Source organism: Amblyraja radiata, chromosome 10, assembly GCF_010909765.2.
Source record: "Amblyraja radiata isolate CabotCenter1 chromosome 10, sAmbRad1.1.pri, whole genome shotgun sequence".
NCBI lineage: Eukaryota > Metazoa > Chordata > Chondrichthyes > Rajiformes > Rajidae > Amblyraja > Amblyraja radiata.
The window spans coordinates 30132764-30154553 of NC_045965.1; the positions used below are offsets into that span (position 1 = coordinate 30132764).

General features: G+C 47.0%; 1 long non-coding RNA gene across 1 annotated transcript; it reads right to left on the reverse strand.

Moving 5' to 3' along the window:
* Nucleotides 1-1805: 1805 nt before the first annotated feature.
* On the reverse strand, nt 1806-20396 carry LOC116977729. The gene is made up of 3 exons (XR_004413288.1): nt 19975-20396; nt 8398-8472; nt 1806-1905 (listed from the first exon to the last, which is right to left on the reverse strand). It is a non-coding gene; the product is annotated as an uncharacterized LOC116977729 (long non-coding RNA).
* Nucleotides 20397-21790: the final 1394 nt, after the last annotated feature.

The following is a 21790-nucleotide window of genomic DNA, read 5'->3' on the forward strand; positions in this document are numbered from 1 at the left end:
ACTAGTGGTGTGCATTAGGGTTTAGTGCTGGGCCCATTGCTGTTTATCATCTAATGATTTGGATGAGAATGTGCAAGGCATAATTAGCAAGTTTGCAGATGACACTAAAGTGGGTGGTGTTGCAGAAAGTGAAGTTGGTTGTCAAAAATTGTAGCAGGATCTTGATTCGTTGGTCAGGTGGGGTGAGGAATGATTGATGGAATTTAATATAGATAAGTGCGAAGTGGTGCATTTAGGGCAGTTTAACAAGGGCAGGAGCTATGCATTGAATGGCAGGGCTCTGGTGAGTGTTGTAGTGCAGAGAGATCAAGTGGTGCCTTAAAAGTGGCATCACAAGTAGTCACGAAGACTTTTGGAACATTGCTTTTCTTCAGTCAGTGAATTGAGTCTCAATCTGAAACGTCACCCATTCCTTATCTGCGTTACTCCAGCTTTTTGTGTCTATTAAGTATAGAAGTTGAGAGGTCATGTTATTATTGTACAAGACAATGGTGAGGCCACATTTAGAGTATTGTGTTCAGTTATGGTCACCATGTTATAGGAAAGACATGGTTAAGCAGAGACAGCTCACTCCGCAACACTTTGGTTCACTCGTCCCTTTCCACCCAAACCACCCCGGCCCCAGGTACTTTCCCTTGCAACCGCAAGAGATGCAACACCTGTCCCTATACCTCCTCCGTCGTCTCCATCCAGGGACCCCAGCAGTCCTTCTAAGTGAGACCGAGGTTAACATGCACCTCCTCTAACCTCATCTACTGCATCTGGTGTTCCCGATGTGGCCTCATGTACATCGATGAGACCAAAGGTAGACTCGGTGACCAATTCACTGAACACCTGCACTCAGTCTGCCAAGGCCTACGTGATATCCCAGTTGCTAACCATTTCAACTCCCCCTCATTCCCACATTGATGTTCGTGGCCTGGGCCTCCTCCTTTGCCAGATCCAAAGTGGTGGAACAGCACCTCATATTCTGCCTGGGTAGCTTACAACCCAACAGTATGAACATTAAACTCTCCAATTTTAGATAAACCCTACTCCCCCCCCCCCCCCCCCCCCTTTATCCCCCCAAACCCACCCCCTTCCCTCCATTGTGCCCACCTGGACTCACACCTGTTTCTCCCCTCCCCCTCTCGCTTCTCCTGCCAATTTCTGCCCTCTGGCTTTACAATCCACATCTCTTCAACATCTGCATTTGTCACACATCTTCCTTCCTTTCTTATCTTTGGCCTTTTTTCCAACCAGCTGCCCATCAAAACCCCCCTTTCTTGCCTGTGTCGACCTGTTGCCTGCCGAGAAGTCCTGCATCTCCCCTTTTACAGTTTTCTTCTTCTCCCCCCACCCCCCCCCCCCGCCCTAAAATCAGTCTGAATAAGGGTTTCGACTCGAAATGTCACCTATCCATGTTCTCCCAGAATGCTGCCTAACCTGCTGAGTTACTCCAGATTTTTTGTCCAAAAATATGTGAAAACATTTTTTACAGCTCAGCCAGGATGATTTTGAGAGCACATCACCAACAATATTTTGGCTGTCTCTATCCCTTCTCCCCTCAATCAACCAAGTCCAGCTCCATTTACCATTTGCCTCTTCCCTTTCACTCCACTGCATCAAATTCAACCCAACATTCAATGGGATCATACCAATATTCTAGGATGCTGAATTGCTACAGGTCTTAAATGCAAATCTTACATTGGTATTATTGAGTAATAAATGTTACAATTAATTGTCATCCTCGAAGGCTTGCAAAATATTTGAATGAGTTTAAAGAAAAACTGCAAGGATAGTGAGTGAAAGTAAAATGCTAATTCACCTTTTGGGTCCATTTAGGTTCTTTAAAGAATGCTGTAGGTTGTACTCTTGCTTTATCTCTGTAATTGATGAAACTGGCTGCCATCTTCGGGTTCCTCCCTAGAGCAAAATCTCAGCAAAATAAGTCTTCCAGGATGCAAGAGATATTTATTTAAACAGAAAATCTGTCTTTTGCATCAACTGTTATATTGACCTCCCCGAGGTAAACAAGCAAAGATCTTGCGGCAGTCTGTAAATATGAACAGGGTGATTCTGCATGCGCCTGCTGCATCTGCTCTTGAGATGGAGATACTCATTTTGACATTCAAGATTTAACTTTAGGAAACGTAGTTCCTCTCTGGAGACAGGGAGATCAAGAAACGGGAGAGAGGTGTCCTTGGGTGGAACGGTTAGTTTCCATTCTCGGACATCTGAGATGTTCTCTTTTTTTAGTTTTCCATTCTAGAACACTTGACAAGTCCTCTTTCATTAATTCATGTTCATAAGTCATAGGAGCAAAATTAGAACCATTTGGCCCATCGAGTCTACTCTACAATGAATTCCACAGATTCACCACCCTCTGTCTAAAGAAAATATTTCTCATCTCTTTTCCAAAGGTATGTCCAGAAGGTTGTGCCTTCTGGTCCTCGACTCTCCCACTAGTGGAAACATCCTCTCCAAATCCACTCTATCCAGGCCTTCCATTATTTGGTAAGTTTCAACCCCCCCCCCCCCTCCGTCATTCTTCTAAACTCCAGCAAGTACAGGACCAGAGCCATCAAACATTAATCATATGTTAAACTGTTCAACGCCAGCAGATATGGGGCCTAAAACTGCTCACAATAATCCAAATGTGGTCTGACCAGTGCTTTATAAAGTCTCCGCATTACATCCCTGCTATAATGGGTGCAGAAGTAGGCCAATTCGGCACTTTGAGCCAGCACCGCCATTCACAGTGATCATGGCTGATTATCCACAATCAGTACCCCGTTCCTGCCTTCTACCCATATCCCCAGACTCCGCTATCTTTAAGAGCTCTATCCAACTCTCTCTTGAAAGCATCCAGAGAATTGACCCCCACTGCCTTCTGTGGCAACATGCCATTCGTTTTCTTCACTGCCTGCTGTACCTGCATGCTTACTTTCATTGACTGATGAATAAGGACCCCCCCAGATCTAGTTCTACTTCCCCTTTTCCCAACTTGACACCATTCAGATAATAATCTGTCTACCTGTTATTGCCACCAAAGTGGATAACCTCACATTTATCCACATTAAACTGCATCTGCCATGCATCTGGCCACTCACCTGACCTGTCCAAGTCACCCTGCATCCTCATTGCATCCTCTTCACAGTTCACACTGCCACCCAGCTTTGTGTCATCTGCAAATTTGCTAATGTTCCTTTTAATCCCTCATCTAAATCAATAATGTATATTGTAAATAGCTGCGGTCCCAGCACTGAGCCTTGCGGTGCCCCACTAGTCACTGCCTGCCATTCTGAAAGGAAACCGTTAATCCCTACTCTTTGTTTAACTGTCTGCCAACCAATTTTCTATCCATGTCAGTACCTTACCCCCAATAGCATGCTCTAATTTTGCCCCCTAATCTCCTATGTGGGACCTTATCAAATGCTTTCTGAAAGTCCAGGTACACTACATCCACTGGCTCTCCCTTGTCCATTTTCCTAGTCACATCCTCAAAAAATCCCAGAAGATTAGTCAAGCATGATTTCCTCTTTGCCAATCCATGCTGACTAGGACCGATCCTGTTACTGCTATCCAAATGTGCCGCTATTATCTTTTATAATTGACTCCTGCATCTTCCCCACCATCGATGTCAGGCTGACTGGTCTATAATTCTCTGTTTTCTCTCTCCCGCCTTTCTTAAAAAGTGGGATAGCATTAGCTACCCTCCAATCCACAGGATCTGATCCTGAACAAAATGATCACCCATGTGTCCACGATTTCTAGAGCCACTCCCTTAAGTACCCTGGGATGTAGACCATCAGGCCCTGGGGATTTATCAGCCTTCAGTCCCATCAGTCTACCCAACATAATTTCCTGCTTAGTGTAAATTTCCTTCAGTTCCTCCATCACCCTATATTCTCTGGCCACTAGTACATCAGGGAGATTGTTTGTGTCTTCCTTAGTGAAGACGGATCCAAAGTACCTGTTCAACTTGTCTGCCATTTCCTTGTTCCCCATAATAAATCTTCCTGTTTCAATCCTCTGGCTTCCCGCTCATCTTTGCTATGTTATACTTCTTCTCTTTTATTTTTATACTGTCCCTGACTTCCTTTGTCAGCCACGGTCACTCTTTACTCGCATTGGAATCTGTCTTCCTTTTTGGAATGAACTGATCCTGCACCTTCTGTATTATTCCCAGAAATACCCGCCATTGTTGTTCCACTGTCATCTCTGCTAGGGTATCTATCCAGACAACTTTGGCCAGTTCCTCCCTCATGGCTCCATAGTCCCCTTTGTTTAATTGTAATACTGCCACTTTTAATTTTCCCTTCTCCCTCTCAAATTGTAGATTAAAACTTATATTATGGTCACTACCTCCTAATGGCTCCTTTACCTCGAGTTCTCTTATCAAATCATTACACAATACTAAATCCAGTATTGCCTTCTATTTGTTAGGCACCAGTACAAGCTGCTCTAAGAATCCATCATGGAGGCACTCCACAAACTCCCTTTATTGGGGTCCAGTACCAACCTGATTTTCCTATTCTACCTGCATGTCCAGTACCAACCTGATTCTCCCAGTCTACCTGCACAGTCCTCTCAAAATGAATGCTAACATTGTATATGCCTTCCTTACTATCGATCTAACCTTCCAGAGCAGCCAACCATGCAGAACCTTATTGAATGCCTAACTGAAATTCATATGTACAACATCTACAGCTCTGCTCTCATGTGACCTTTTTGATCACATCTTCAAAAACTTGATCAGATTCGCGAGACATGACCTCCCACGTACAAAACCATGCTGACTATCCCTAATCAGCCCTCATCCATCTAAATGCATGTATACCATATCCCTAAGAAAACTCTCAAGTAACTTTCCGACCATTTAGGATCAACAAAAGGGACCACCTTAGTTTCCATTTAGTACTTCGAATCACATCCTGGCTTTCTTCTGCAAGATGATGTAGTATCAATGTGCATGCTTGTTCTCAGTGTCTCAGTCAATCAGGATAAATGAATCATTGTGCATGATAAACATTTTCACTGTACCTCAGTATGCATGACAATAATAACCCAATACAAATAGCATTCAAGAAGCTTATTTTCATTTCCTCGTTAAACATTTTCAATGTGTACAGTTCCATGGACTTACTCTTTGCATCCGAGGCAAATTAGGACCACTACCTTTACTGGCAGTTACATTCTTCAGGGTCTTACACCACATGCAAAATGCCCTACTTTTTGAGGCACATAACCTTGGGAGTTGGTAGGTTTGTGGTGGATGTCAGTCTATAGTCTGTCCATCTCTGACAGCAGGGTGCAAACTACGTTTACTAAAGAACGAGAACATAGAGACATACAGCATTGAAACAGGCTCTTTGGCCCAACTTGCCCACACCGACCAATATGCCCCATATACATTAGTTCCACCTGCCTATGCGCCACAGTTCTGCCCAAAGAATAGAATAGAATGCCATTTTATTGTCACTATACACATGTACAATGAGATTAAAAGCAGCTCCTACTCAGTGCAGACATGTAATTAGTGCAAAAAAACAAAAAACAAAACAAAGGGGGGGGATAAGGTGCACAGTTCTGCGGTGCTATATACATATCTATAAAAAGACAATAAATGAATAGAGTGAATAAATAGGATTCCTATATACAGTATGGGTTATTGCACATATTTAAAAAAATTACAGTTACAGTACAAATTACAGTAGATGGATAGATGGAAGTCCGGGGGTTAGGCTGTGAAGTCAGTACATGTGTGAGTTCAGGGAGGTTATGGCTTTTGGAAAGCAACTGTTCTTGAGTCTGTTTGTCCTTGTTCTGATGCACCTATAGCGCCTCCCTGAGGGCAGCATGTCGAACAGGCCAAATGCAGAATGGGAGCTGTCCTTGATGATGTTCTTCGCCCTGCTGAGGCAGCGGGAGGTGTAAATGTCCATCAGGGAGGGGAGAGGGCAGCCAATGATCTTCTGTGCTGCCCTAACTACCCTCTGAAGCCTCTCCCTGTCTGTCATAGTGCAGCTGTCGTACCATGCTGTAATGCAGTATGTCAGCAGGCTCTCGATGGACGAGCGGTAGAAGGTCAGCAGCAGGTTGGAGTCCAGGTTGTGCTTCCTGAGGACCCTCAGGACGTGCAGCCGCTGCTGAGTCTTCTTGATGACCGCTGTGATGTTGTCTGTCCAGGAGTTGTCAGCGGAGATGATGACGCCGAGAAACCGGAAGGTGTAGACCCTCTCCACACACTCGCCGTTGATGTATAGGGGGGCTAAGTCGGTGCTGTGCCTCCTGAAGTCGACAATGAGCTCTTTTGTTTTCTTGGTGTTCAGAGCCAGGTTGTTTTCTGAGCACCAGGCTGTCAACTTCAGGACTTCCTCTCTGTAGGCTGCCTCGTCTCCCCTTGAGATGAGTCCAACTACTGTAGTGTCGTCAGCAAACTTGACGATGCGGTTGTTGTTGTGGGCCGGACTACAGTCGTGGGTGTAGAGACAGTATAGGAGGGGGCTTAGCACACAGCCCTGTGGGGAGCCGGTACTCAACATGCGAGTGGAGGAGAGGTGGGGGCCGAGTCTCACAGTCTGGGGCCGGTTGGTGAGGAAGTCCTTTATCCAGGCACATGTGAGAGTGGGGAGGCCGAGAGTGACCAGTTTGTCGATGAGAATGTCCGGAATGATAGTATTGAAAGCTGAGCTGTAATCCACAAAGAGCATCCGGACGTAGCTCTGCCCCAGCTCCAGGTGGCTCAGCACAGAGTGGAGAGCTACGGTGATGGCGTCTTCTGTGGATCTGTTTGGGCGATAGGCGAATTGGTGGGGGTCGAAGTCTGGAGGGAGATAGTCCTTGATGTGCTGGAGGACCAATCTCTCGAAGCACTTCGTGATTACCGGAGTGAGGACCACGGGACGGTAATCATTTAGGCTGGTGATGGGAGACTTCTTCGGCACTGGGACGATTGTGGCTGATTTTAGGCAGGACGGGATAACTGCCTGGTCCAGGGAGAGGTTGAAGATTCTGGTGAAGATGACAGTGAGCTGGTGGGCACACGCTTTGAGCACCTTACCAGGTACTCCATCTGGGCCGGCAGCCTTCTTGGGGTTCACTGCCAGGAGCACCCGTCTGACATCGTGCTCCCTTACAGTGAGTGGAGTAGTACAGGGGCCAGGTGAGGGTGGGAGCAGGGCTGTAGCAGATGAGTGCTGCTGTTGTGGTGTTTCAAAGCGGGAAAAGAAGCAATTTAGCTTCTCTGCCAGTGGCGCACTCAGGTCTTCTGTCGTTGTGGCACAGTCTCTGTAGTTTGTGATGTCTTGTATGCCCCGACATACCTCCCGTGTATTATTGCTGGACAGGTGGGACTCTATGCTCCTCTTATGGTCCACCTTGGCTTTTTTAATTCCACTTTTCAGATCGGCTCGAGCAGCCCTGTACAGAGCTCTGTCACCTGACCTGAAGGCAGCATCGCGGGCTCTGAGGAGTGTGTGGACCTGGCTGGACATCCAGGGTTTCTGGTTTGGGAAAACCCGAATGTTTTTGTCCACAGTCACGTTTCCGATGCAGAACTTGATATCGTCCAGTACCGTTCCTGTGAATGTTTCCAGATCCTGGTGTTCGAATATGTCCCAGTTTGTCTGTATGAAGCAGTCCTGTAGTTTGGAGAGTGCATTTTCAGGCCAGGTTGTAACAGACTTTATGGTGGGCCTGGCACTGCGTCTGAGGGGGGTGTAGGCTGGGGAGAGCAGGAGGGAGAGATGATCTGACTGGCCGAGTTGGGGGAGGGGAATGGCTCTATACGCATGCTTGATATTGGTGTAGACAAGATCCAGCGTGTTCTCCCCTCTAGTAGAACACTTGACATGTTGATAAAATTTCGGCAGTACAATCTTCTAGTTGGCCTTGTTAAAGTCCCCTGCAATTATGTGAACACCTTCGGGGTGGGCCCGCTGCTGTTCGTTAATGGTGTTCAGCAGGAGAGAGAGCGCCGTGTTTACATTGGCGTCGGGTGGAATATACCCAGCCGTGACAATCACTACTGTTAGTTCTCTCGGTAGAAAAAAAGGCCGATAGATTAATAAAACACAAGGACATATTTATGTTGAAGTAGTTAGACTAGGAATGTGTTGGATTTTATTCTGGCCTTTGATGAATTTGTTGCCACTGTCAAAGTAGTGATTGGGACACTTCCATTCTTTTATTTTTCCCAAACTAGGGAACATAAAATAAATCGGTGCTGATTCACTGTTGATGAGTATCCAAACATTCCTCATGAAAATTGCGCATAGGTAGGCCAAGGACTGATTGGGACTCACAACTTCTCCAATTTGAATGTTTAACATCAAAATCCAGACAAAGAATATTGACAAATTGTTAAAACTTTTAACATTTTAGCCTTACTTTATGGCCTACAGGTTATCTTACCTGAGAACATTCAGTTAAAATCTTCTTGGAATAAATGTCCCAAATCCCTGATGCATTTAGTAGCATTTGTCATTTCTGTTGAAACAGATAGAAATTAAATCATAATAAGAAATTACATTGAATAACATGTTCAATAATAATTATATGAAAGTACCCTAATTGTATGCCCTAATCTATCCATCTATATCATATCATATCCTTATTAAATGTCTGATCTTGTATGTGTGTATATGTGTGTGTGTATATGTGGTTGTCTTTAGATCTTCACAAAAACATTACGCGGTAACGATTACATTTTTACATATTCCGATTAACAATTTTCCCCTTGAGGCAGAGAGCACCTTCACTGAACATTTTATGCTTTATTTCTCTACTTATTCTTGACTCGTTACCGGTTAAAAGTTTTTTAAAAATCAAAAGACTTTGAATTTGAAATGACCAGCTTCAACTGATGACGTCACAATGGTTCGGCTAGCAGTGATCAGGGGGACCACACCTTCAGTGGGGGCTACGGGTAGGGAACGGGTGCGTTGGAGGAACAGACCCAACGGGTCTGCACTTGGTCTAGTATATGTTACTAAAACACTCATCTTGTTTGTTTCTGTGTGTGTGTGTGTGTGTGTGTGTGTGTGTGTGTGTGTGTGTGTTCCCAGAACTACGCCAAAATGGTACACAATAGCGCTACAATTTTTTGACCAACTTACACACAATTGTCTTGTGGTGTATTTTTTTTAATATCAAGTTTCGTTCACATTGATGTTTTATTTTACAAGTTATTCACATTTTTAACTTTACAAAACCCCACTTTGAGAAAAATAACTTGAACACTGCAGTGGCAGTTACAGCTATGATGTCACAATGGGATTGTAGCCATGCCCACTGCAATGTTGCAACACTGAGTCCTGGCAGCAAGTGGAAGAGCAATTGGATTTTTTTAAAAGTTTAATTAAGGAGGGTGAATAAGGGGAAATGAGCCACCCGTGTGCAGTTGGGGGCTATGGGTGAGTGGTGGAATATTGCGTTGGGGAACGGTTGCGTTGGGGGACCAGCCTCCCATGGGGCTATGGGTGAGTGGTCAAATATTGCGTGGGGGAATGGGTTGCATTGGGGACCAGGCCTCCCGTGCGACAGTGACCCAACTGGTCCCACTTGATCTGATCTCTATCTCTCTTAAGAAGGTTAATAGGCTTCTGTAAATTGCCTCTAGTGTGTAGCATGGGAGAGATGGATAGAACTACGATATATGGTTTGTCCGAAGGGCGCGCTCTCGCTCTCTCTCTCTCTCTAACTCTCATCTTGTTTGTTTCTATGTATGCCTGTCTGCATGTCTATGATCTCTGATTCAGTGATGTCAAATTACACCAAAATGGTAGATGATAGTGCTACAAATTTTGGACCACCATACAAACCACCACATGACAATTGTGAGTATCTAGTTTCGTTCACATTGATGTTATATTTTACAAGGTATTCACATTAAAAAAATGTTTTAATTAAACAGCGCCCCCATTTGCCCTTAGCAGCCTATGACGTCACAATGGGATCTCATTTACATAAACTGCCCATTCATTTACAAAATGTGGGATGGGGGAGGTGAGCACCGACACCGCCCCCCCCCCCCCCCACCCCACGTGGGGACGATTGATTGGCTCCGGGGAGTGCCAACGCAGCCTCCAACAAGAGGTTTCATTTACAAAAAAACATTGCAGACAGCAGACTCAAAAAGTGACTGACTGACTTTAGGATCTACATAAAAAAGACTTGCTGTTCCCGATAAAAGTACGCTAGACATGGACACAGACACTGACTGGGCCTGGAGATGCACCCCTCTCCCTCCCCCGGCTGTGCGCCGCTCCGACAGTCCCATCCCCCCCAACAGTCCCCACCCCGAGGAGCAGCACCAGGCCCGTGGGGAGAGAGAGTGCAGGGAGGGAGAGGAACGGCACCTGGGGCTAGGACATTTTCATTGTGTGGGGGTGGGATAGGGGGGAGGTGAGGAGGTGTGCAGAAACAGGAGGGAGGGTGAAGAGATGGGGAAGGGAGTACTGGGGCTTGAGGGGAAATGAGCTGTGCCTGCGCAGTTGGGGGCTATGGGTGAGTGGCGGAATATTGCATGGGGGTATGAGTAATTTGTGGAACATTGCATTGGGGGAACGGGGCCCTACTGGTCACACTTGGTCTAGTATATATATTACTATTACTCTCATCTTGTTTGTTTCTATGCGTGTGTATGTGTCTGTGATAACTGATTCAGTAATGTCTTCAAATTACACCAAAACGGTACAAGATAGTGCTATAATTTTTGGACCACCTTACTTACATTTGTCATGTGGTGGTTTGTGTCAAGTTTCGTTCAGAATGATGTTATATTTTACAATTTATTCACATTTAAAACTTAACAAAATCCCACTTTGAGAAAAATGTCTTCCATCTGCACACTGGCAGTTAAGCTATGACATCACAATGGGATCCAAATCCTTGCTGGCCCACCCCGCAACAATGTTGCAATCACAGAACACCGAGTCCTGCCAGCAAATTTTTAAGTTTAAAAACAGGGAGGCTGAAGAGGAGGGGGAGGGAGTGCTGGGGGGAGGCAGGGGAAGTGCAATTGAATTATTTTTTAAAGTCCTGGCAGCAAGTGCAATTGGGAGGCTGAAGTGGAGGGGGAGGGAGTGCTGGGGAATAAGGGAAAATGAGCCTCCCTGGCGTAGTTGGGGGCTACGGGCGAGTTATGGAATATTGCGTTGGGGGAATGGGTTGCACCAAAGTTGTATAGGGCTCTGGTGAGACCACATCTGGAGTATTGTGTACAGTTTTGGTCTCCTAATTTGAGGAAGGACATTCTTGTGATTGAAGCAGTGCAGCGTAGGTTCACGAGATTGATCCCTGGGATGGCGGGACTGTCATATGAGGAAAGATTGAAAAACTAGGCTTGTATTCACTGGAGTTTAGAAGGATGAAGGGCAAATTATAGAAACATACAAAATTATAAAAAGGACTGGACAAGCTAGATGCAGGAAAAATGATCCCAATGTTGGTCGAGTCCAGAACCAGGGGCCACAGTCTTGAAGGCCAAGACTGCTGTAGTGGAAGGTAGGACCTCCCTGGTGGAATAAAACTGGGTGCAAAAAAGGTCTTACCTTCCACTACCTGCAACCTCCGGCAACCACCTATAATTTGCCCCTCATCCTTCTAAACTCCAGTGAATACAAGCCTAGTTTTTCAATCTTTCCTCATATGACAGTCCCGCCATCCCAGGGATCAATCTCGTGAACCTACGCTGCACTGCTTCAACTAGCATCGCAACCGGCGTCGACTAAAAAATTACCAATTTTTAAAACGGCAACCTATTTTTAGTCGCGGCCGGTTTTGAATTTTTTGAAATAATTGCCGGAACATAGAAGAAGCGGAAACCACTTTCGATCATTAGGGAGACTGACAAAAACCTCCGGGAACTGCACGGAAACCTTGGGTGGGGTGCAAAGTCTCCAGAGGTTTCCGTTCAGGTTTCCTAAGTGGGACAGGGGCATTAGCCTTCCCTATTCTTTCAGCACCTGTGATGGACCAGGCAGTGTCCACCACTTTTTGTAACATGTTCCTTCCTGGGCGTTCAAGTTGCTGAAGTTGACACCTGTAATAGTTCAAATAAGTATTCATCACCATACAAAATTTCCTCAATCTTCTAAGGTAGTAGAGGTATTGATAGATTTCTTGGGTCCAGGACAGACCCTCAGAGATGTGCACACACAAGAACTTGAAGTTATTGTCTCTTTCCACTAACGGCCCATCAATGAAGACAGGTTTGTGGATCCTTGGTCTTCCTCTTCTGAAGTCAAGAATCAGCTCCTTGGTCTTATTTTGTTGTTCTGGCACCAATCAGATGATTGATCACCATTACCTGTAATTCACCCAACAACGGTCGTGTTGTTGGTGAATTTAAAGACGGTGTTCAAACCGTGTCCAGCTGCACAGTCTGTCAGAACTGAACGAGGAGGAGGACACAAATGCAGGCTCAGACACAGGGCAGATCAGTCTTCGGCGTTTAATCGGTCCAAGTCAGTACACAGGTAGGCAAAACAGAGGCAACAGTACCATATAGGAGCAGGCAAGAATCAGTGGTCGAAAATACAGGCAAAGGTCGAGATCACAAGGTCACAAGATTTCGAGAGCTGGAACGAGGTGATACCAAGTAGCATACACAACGAACTGGCAATGGGAACTAAAACACAAAAGGCTTAAATACAGACTAGCAGGGGATAACGAGACACAGGTGAAACACATCAGGGCGTGGCCAACAGACTAGCAGGGGATAACGAGACACAGGTGAAACACATCAGGGCGTGGCCAACAATCACATGAGGGTAAACGACCTGACAGGAAATGGGACCTGAAACAAGAGGAGATGTGAGACACCAAAATAAAACAAGAATGCAAACTCTAATACTAAAAACCAATAAGAAATAGAAACTAGATCAATCGCGAGACCTGACAGTACCCCCCCCCTCCACGGCCGGCTCCTGACGGCCCAGGATCTTCAGGATGTTGGCGCCGATAGTCCCTGATAAGTTCCGGGTCGCATATGTTGCGAGCTGGCACCCAAGACCGCTCCTCAGGTCCATACCCCTCCCAATCCACAAGATACTGACAACCACGACCACGCCGGCGCATCCCCAGCAACCGGCTGACCGTAAACACTGGACCCCCATCAAGGAACCGGGGGGGGCGGAGGGGGTGTGGAGGCAGGGACCAGAGGACTCTCCTTAAATGGCTTCAGACGGGAGACATGGAAAGTAGGGTGGACCCTCATGGCACGGTGGAGTTTGAGACGAACCGCCACAGGATTGATGACCTTCGATATGGGGAAAGGACCAACAAAACGAGGAGCCAGCTTCCGGGATTCCACCCTCAGCGGTAAGTCTCGAGTGGAGAGCCACACCCTTTGACCAGGCGAGTATACTGGAGCCGGCGTTCTTCCACGGTCAGCCATCCTCTTGTAACGCGCAGAACTGCGCAACAGCATCTGACGAGCCCCATTCCAAACCTTGCGACAGCGACGGACGAGAGCCTGAGCGGAGGGCACACTGGACTCCTTCTCCACAGCAGGGAACAATGGCGGTTGATAACCATAGGCACACTGGAATGGAGAGAGACCAGAGGATGAGCAAGGAAGTGTGTTGTGTGCATACTCCACCCAAATAAGGTGTTTGCTCCAAGTTGAAGGGTTCTGTGCCACCAAGCACCGCAGTCCTGTCTCCAATTCCTGGTTAAGGCGTTCAGTCTGTCCATTGGATTCCGGGTGATAACCAGATGTAAGGCTGACCGTGGCGTCCAACAGAGAACAAAACTCCTTCCAAAACCTGGACACGAACTGAGGCCCCCGGTCAGACACAATGTCTCTGGGAAATCCATGAATGCGAAAAACATGAGACAGCATGACCTCTGCCGTCTGCTTGGCGGAGGGAAGCTTGTGCAACGGAATGAAATGGACCATCTTCGAAAATCTGTCCACTACAGTCATGACTGAGGTGTTACCTTCAGAAGAGGGCAAGCCCGTGACAAAGTCCATGGAGATGTCTGACCAGGGGCGTGAGGGGACAGGCAGCGGATTCAGGAGACCAAAGGCGGCCCGACGGGAGGTCTTGTTCTGAGCACAAATACTGCAGGCAGCGACGTACTCCTTAATCCCCCTCTCCATGGAAGGCCACCAAAACCGCTGTTTGGCCACAAACAGGGTTCGGCGGACACCGGGATGACAGGAGATCCGAGACGTATGAGCCCAGTGAATCACCTGTGAACGAAGAGACTCGGGAACAAACAGACGATTAGAAGGACACCCTAGCGGAGACTGAACACCAGCAGTTGCCTCGGAAACTCTCTTCTCAATCTCCCAAGTAACCGCCCCAACAAAACAGGAAGCAGGCAGAATGGGAGTTGAAACCTTAGGGGATGGGTCAGGATCAAACTGTCTGGAGAGAGCATCAGGTTTGCCATTCTTGGCACCAGGGCGGTAAGACAGTACAAAATCAAATCGATTAAAGAAGAGAGCCCACCTTGCTTGGCGCGAGTTGAGGCGTTTGGCTGACCTGATGTATTCCAGGTTTTTGTGGTCAGTCCAAACTAGAAACGGCTGCTTGGTACCCTCCAACCAATGTCTCCATTCCTCCAAGGCTGTTTTAACCGCTAACAGTTCACGGTTACCCACATCGTAATTTCTCTCAGCAGGAGAAAGCTTCTTTGAGAGGAAAGCGCAGGGATGTAATCGACCATCTGTGGGGGATTTCTGTGAGAGTACGGCCCCGATGCCCACACCCGAGGCGTCCACCTCAACCACGAACTGGAGTGACGGGTCAGGGTGAACCAGGATGGGGGCTGAGGAGAAGCTCCTCTTGAGTCTCATAAATGCAGTTTCTGCTTGAGAGGACCAAGAGAAAGGCACGTGGGGTGAGGTAAGAGCATGGAGTGGTGCAGCAGTGACACTAAAGTTCCGGATAAACTTCCTATAAAAATTAGCAAACCCAAGGAACCCCTGAAGTCGCTTACGACTGGAGGGTGTAGGCCAGGTGGCCACAGCACTGACCTTGCTCGGGTCCATCTGTATACCAGCAGGTGATACAACAAAACCAAGGAATTGAACAGTGTTAACATGAAATTCACATTTCTCAGCTTTCACAAACAGATCATTCAGGAGCAAACGTTCTAGCACCTGGTGTACATGCTGCACATGGGAAGTCTCGTCTGGAGAAAAAATCAAAATGTCATCAAGGTACACAAACACAAATCGGTTCAGCATGTCCCGTAATACATCATTAACCATGCCTTGAAAAACTGCTGGAGCATTAGTAAGACCAAACGGCATGACCAGATATTCATAATGACCACTGGGTGTGTTAAACGCAGTTTTCCATTCATCCCCGTCCCTTATCCTCACCAGATGATACGCATTTCTAAGATCTAACTTAGTGAATACTGCAGCGTCTTTTAACAGTTCAAATGCAGAGGAGATAAGAGGAAGAGGGTATCTGTTCTTAACAGTAATGTCATCGAGTCCTCTGTAGTCAATGCAGGGCCGAAGTGTTCCATCCTTCTTATCCACAAAGAAGAATCCAGCTCCTGCAGGTGAAGAAGAAGGTCTGATGATCCCAGCAGCAAGGGCATCGTCAATGTACTTTTCCATGGCGAGCCGCTCAGGTGAAGACAAGGAGTAGAGATGGCCCTTAGGAGGCGCTGTACCTGGCAGAAGGTCGATGCAGCAGTCGTACGGTCTATGCGGCGGAAGAGATGTGGCCTTGGCCTTGTTGAACACCTCCTTTAGGTCTAGATAATATGAGGGAACCTTGGTGAGATCTGGAAAATCCTCCTCCCTTGAATGGGGAGGCTGCCGGAGGGTGGTCCTGGAAGATCCCAGCAAACTGCTCCTTGACGGATCCTTCATAGACTCAGGAGAAGAATCATGCAGATAGATGAGTTTACAGTTATTCCCCCAAGAAATTACTTCCCCAGTACCCCAGTTCATGTGAGGATTATGGTAAGACAGCCAAGGGAGCCCCAAAACCAGAGGATGAAGAGGACAGTCGAGGAGATGAAAACTGATGGTCTCAAGGTGATTACCTGCCACGATGAGTTGAACAGGTTGAGTTCGGTGAATTACCCTGTACAGTAGGCGCCCATCCAGTGCACTAGCCTCCATAGGATCTTGAAGCTGTTCACGTTCCAGCTTCAATTCATCAGCCAAGCGAATGTCCATGAAGTTCTCATCTGCCCCAGAATCAACCAAAGCCTGCAGGGAGTGCCACTGGGAATGCACCAACAATTGTACCGTCGACAATGGACGAGAGGAACGGCTCATAGGAGCGGTACAACTCACCAATGTCCTCTCTTTCATTGGTGAGCTTTGTCTTTTACTGAACAGCTGTTCAACAAATGTCCCAGTTCACCACAGTAAAAACACCTCCCCTCCCTTAGGCGGTGCTGCCGTTCCTCCGGACTGAGTTTGGCTCGTCCCACCTGCATGGGCTCCTCCGAAGATGCAGGTGGCGCTGTAGGCTGACTGGACCGGCCGAGAGGGAAGAAGTCCCGACTGGAAGGTGAAGGGCGACGCTGCCGCCACTGCTGGGAGGAGGACCGAACTGCAGCCGATCTCCTCTCTCGATCTCTCTCTCTGAGCCTAGCGTCAATTTGGATAGCCAGGGAAATCATAGACTCGACGTCGGAAGGCAGGGTTAGAGGAGCCAATTGATCTTTGATAGCTTCAGACAATCCATTGCGAAAAGCATCCAACAAAGCAGCCTCATTCCATCCACCCTTAGCAGCAACAGTTCGAAAGTCAATAGCAAAATCCATAACAGAGCGATTACCTTGTTTCATGGAGACCAGGTTCTGTGAAGCCTCTCGGCCAGGATTGGAGTGATCAAACGTGCGGGACAGAGCTTCCATGAACAGGACCGATGTCTGGCAAACAGGAGAATTCCGAGACCACTCCGCCGTGGCCCAAGCCTCTGCCCTACCCGACAGGTGCGTGATGATAAAGGCTACCCTTGAGCGTTCTGATGAAAAGGAAGCCGCTTGAAGTTCGAAATGCAGTCCACACTGAATCAAAAAAGGTCTACATTTCTCCGATTCCCCCGAAAAGTGTTCCGGTCTTGCCAGGTGGACGAATGGAGATGCTGCAGCAGCCGCGGCCATCGGAGCTCCTGGAGACACCGACAAGGAAACAGACTCGGCAGGCACGGGAGCCGCAGCAGGAAACAAAGAATTCAGCCGAGTAACCAGGTCTTCCAACCGAGAACTTAAAGTGTTCACCTGTGAACCGATGTCTGCCTGGAACACCTGCTGACGCTCGCCGAGATCCCGGAACCCAGCGACGATCGAGGAGAGTTGACCCTCGTAATGCGAGATGCGCTCCTCTTGCTTCTGGAGCGCTGCACGAAAAGGATCAGAGCCCGCTGAGTCCATTGTTGGCCAGTTCGTACTGTCAGAACTGAACGAGGAGGAGGACACAAATGCAGGCTCAGACACAGGGCAGATCAGTCTTCGGCGTTTAATCGGTCCAAGTCAGTACACAGGTAGGCAAAACAGAGGCAACAGTACCATATAGGAGCAGGCAAGAATCAGTGGTCGAAAATACAGGCAAAGGTCGAGATCACAAGGTCACAAGATTTCGAGAGCTGGAACGAGGTGATACCAAGTAGCATACACCACGAACTGGCAATGGGAACTAAAACACAAAAGGCTTAAATACAGACTAGCAGGGGATAACGAGACACAGGTGAAACACATCAGGGCGTGGCCAACAGACTAGCAGGGGATAACGAGACACAGGTGAAACACATCAGGGCGTGGCCAACAATCACATGAGGGTAAACGACCTGACAGGAAATGGGACCTGAAACAAGAGGAGATGTGAGACACCAAAATAAAACAAGAATGCAAACTCTAATACTAAAAACCAATAAGAAATAGAAACTAGATCAATCGCGAGACCTGACACAGTCATTGGTATAGAGCGCATAGAGCAGGGCACTGAGCACACACTGTTGAGATGTTCCTGTGCTGATGGTTATCGAGAAGGAAGTGTTGTTGCCAATTAATTGGTACCAATTGTGGTCCGTTGATGAGAGAGTCGGTGATTCCGTTACTTGGGGATAGAAAGAGACCCAGTTCCCCGCGCTTGGTAACAAGCTTGGGGGAGATAATGGTGTTGAGCTGTGTCGACAAGCAACAGCCAGAACAGGCATTTTTTCTGAGCTCTATCTGGGGTGAACATACCAGGTGGATAGAGGAAATGATTCAAAGCTCTTCCAGGAAACACTATACCCCCATGGAGTCCTGGAACCTTTAGCTCATGACCAGTCAAAATGGACGAGGATTTGGGATGGTATTGAGAACCGCGAGTACATGAATTGGGAGCACACAAATTCAGCAGTGGAAGACCACGCCACTCATGAACCACCTGCCCACACATGCAGGCAGCCACCTCCCACCCCATCCCATCTGTGGAAAAGTCTGTCTCCCATATTGATGTCATCAGCCATTTCATACTTGACTGCCTTAGAAGAAGGTGACCACATACACACCAAGGATTACACTATCAGTTTTATTTCAAAATACACTTAATTCTATGTTCTTTGCATTCGTTGTACCATGAAAGCATCCAATGTGAAATGACAATGTATCACATCAACTCGTGCTCCTTCACATAGTGCACCCATGAACCGTGTGAGGAGAGGCTGTTACACAGACTAAAATGTGGAGGAAGGAATTGCAGATGCTGGTTTACACCGGAGATAGACACAAAATGCTGCTGGAGTAACTCAGCGGGACAGGCAGCGTCACTGGAAAGAAGAAATGGGTGACGTATCGGGGTTGAGACCCTTCTCCAGACTGAGAGGCAGGGGAGAGGGACCCTTATTCAATCTGAAGTATCTCGACCCCAAACGTCAACCATTCCTTCTCTCCAGAAATGCTGCCAGTCCCGCTGAGTTACTCCATTCACCGTTTTGTGTCCATCTTCTGTTACACAGACTACAGCCCATCCGTAGTGTCCAGTGATGGCAGGACCCTGGATTGCAGCCCTTCTCCACAGAGCCTTCACGGCAGCTGCACTGGGTGTCAGTGAATCCCTCAGAACGCAATCCTGCAACTTGCAACTCATTCGTCGCCAGCATCCGCCTCCGCACACTTCATAACACTAGAAATCTATCAAGTTTCGGGCAGCCTGAGAATCGCACTAGCCGCCGGCCTTCACTACACCTCCCTTCACGCCCGAACTAGAACTAACGTCCGCACACTTAAATCCCATTTCTCAGCAATCATATACTCGATACGGTTCTGAAACAAATGTCTTTCCATAAAGACCGCTTGTGTGATTAAACCATCTTGTTTTAAGAGCGTTTACAAGTTGTTGCAGTTCTATTTATTTAAGCTTACAATACTGACATTAACAGAAATTCCTTCCACCAAAAATATACTCCCAATTTTAATTTTCCACACAAATAGCGATGCAAAAAAAAAGAACTCGCGGATTTCTTTGGGTGGTACATAATCACTGAACAACTTTTCATATTCACTTTTGTGTGGCTCTTCGGCACAGCGGTCCATGCCGATCATCGATCACTTGTTTGTCTGAAGAAGGGTCTCGACCCGAAACGTCACCCATTCATTCTCTCCAGAGATACTGCCTGTCGCGCTGAGTTACTCCAGCATTTTGTGTCTATCTACTTGTTCACACTGGTTCCGTGTTATCTCACTTTCTCATCCATTCCCGACACATTAGGGGCAATTTACAGAGGCCAATTATCGAACAACACCGCACGTCTTTGTGAGGAGACCGGAACAAAGGCACGCGAACGTGCAAACTCCACGCAGACAGCTCCCGAGGTCATGATCGGACCCGTTTCTCTGGCGCTGCAAGGCAGCAGCTCCATCTGACAGCAGCCAATGGGCCACTCAAACCTTATGCGGAAAACATACAGTGCAGCTTCTGACCGTGCGCCATAGGTTATGAGGTTTAGAATTGTTTAATCTATTAAGATTCGGTTGGGAATACCACATAGAAAATGTAAGGCTTGTATTCAATACCTACTTACGTGTCACTTAACTCCCCAACGGGCAGCTTTGCCTGCAGTGCTTGTTTCGTGCTGCGATGTCAATGATTGTGTCATCATTAGGTGAGAGATACCTACCTTATCCAAACTGAAATTGCTGCTAAACCAAGTATAACATTTATTATCCAGCGGCCTTTGAAAAACAAATTTTAACTTAGCTGCAATGCTGAAAACATTTAGAAAACAAACTCACGACGACATCGAACAATCTTCGTTAAGGATAGATATTTGAGCAACAATGACTCTAAAATCCCATAGATGAATTAGAATTCTAATCTGTGTATTTGAAATTAATTTTCTGATGCAAGGAAAGAATGATTTTCAACAAGGTAATCGCTGACTGCGTGATCCAGATTTGCAATAATGCGTCGGTGCAGAAGATTTCCAGACGAATGATAAAATGCAGAAGATTTCAAGGACAAAATAGATTCAGTATGAAAATATTTTATAGGTGTGGTTTATGCCCGCCGTCTGCCCGCCGTTCGGTCTCACTCGGTGTGCGTGCCTTTGGTCACTCGGTCGCCATGGAGACTGCATCTTTCTATTCTTCCATAAAGATTGTATACACTTATTGATTTATCCCATCGCTGAAGATACCAAGTAATTCCTGCCCCGGGTCCAAAGACCTTCCTTTCTGCCACTCTAGTTCACATCCCCTTCCCATTCACGCGTTTAATCGGATAAAATATTATGATTAGATCATTTTATCTAAGAGTTTATTTTCAGAGTATGAAAAAAAATGCCGATGTTATTCATTCAATGCAATTTCTCTTCTACATCGCACGTTTGCCTCCTCTCTATAAGGGGTGCTGCCTCACGCCTTGGTTTGCCTGCTGGAAGACATTCCACCCTATCCAAGTCCACTGCCTGTTGGTTGTAATGACGCAATGGTCTCATCAAGTAATTACTGTAGTAACCAGGCAGATATCCGGTAGGTAGAAATATTTAAGAAAGAACTGCAGATGCTGGAAAAATTGACGGTAGACAAAAATGCTGGAGAAGCTCAGCAGGTGAGGCAACATCTATGGAGCGAAGGAATAGATGACGTTTCGGGTTGAGACCCTTCTTCAGACTGATGTGGGGGTGGGGGGAGGGGTGGGAAGAAGAAAGGAAGGAAGAGGCAGAGACGGTAGGCTGGGAGAGTTGCGAAGGGGAGGGGAAGGAGGGAGAAAGCAATTGGAGAATTGGAATTGGAGAAGGCAATGTTCATACCGCTGGGGTGTAAACTACCCAAGCAAAATATGAGATGCTGCTCCTCCAATTTGGGACTCACTCTGATTATGGAGGAGGCCCAGGACAGAAAGGTCAGATTCGGAATGGGAGGGGGAGTTGAACTGCTGAGCCACCGGGAGATAGGGTTGGTTAATGCAGAAAATCAGCATTAATCAGAAAATCAGAACGGAAGTACAAATCTGATAAGCTTCAAATTTCCTTTGAACGTCTGAGAAACAATCTTCACAAATACCAGGAAGCAGTAAAATCTGCAATAACAAAATACTTTTCTGCCCTTATTTCCAAAAACGCTCATAACTCCAAGGTCCTTATTAGTTTGTGTGGGGGTGAGGGGTGTGTGGGTGGGGGTGAGTGAGCTCAGAGAAAAGACGGGGTAAGAGCCATGGGGAGATGGCATCACGGGGGAGTGGGGGAGGAACCAACGAGGGGTAGTGGCTGGAATTGGCGGTGCGATGGGGACTCACAGTGTGCGCTGGTCACTGGTCGTTCTCCTCCACCGGGATCAGAGTCACCGCTTTCCATTTGGTGACATCGGCGACATCTCCGACTCCGGGCTG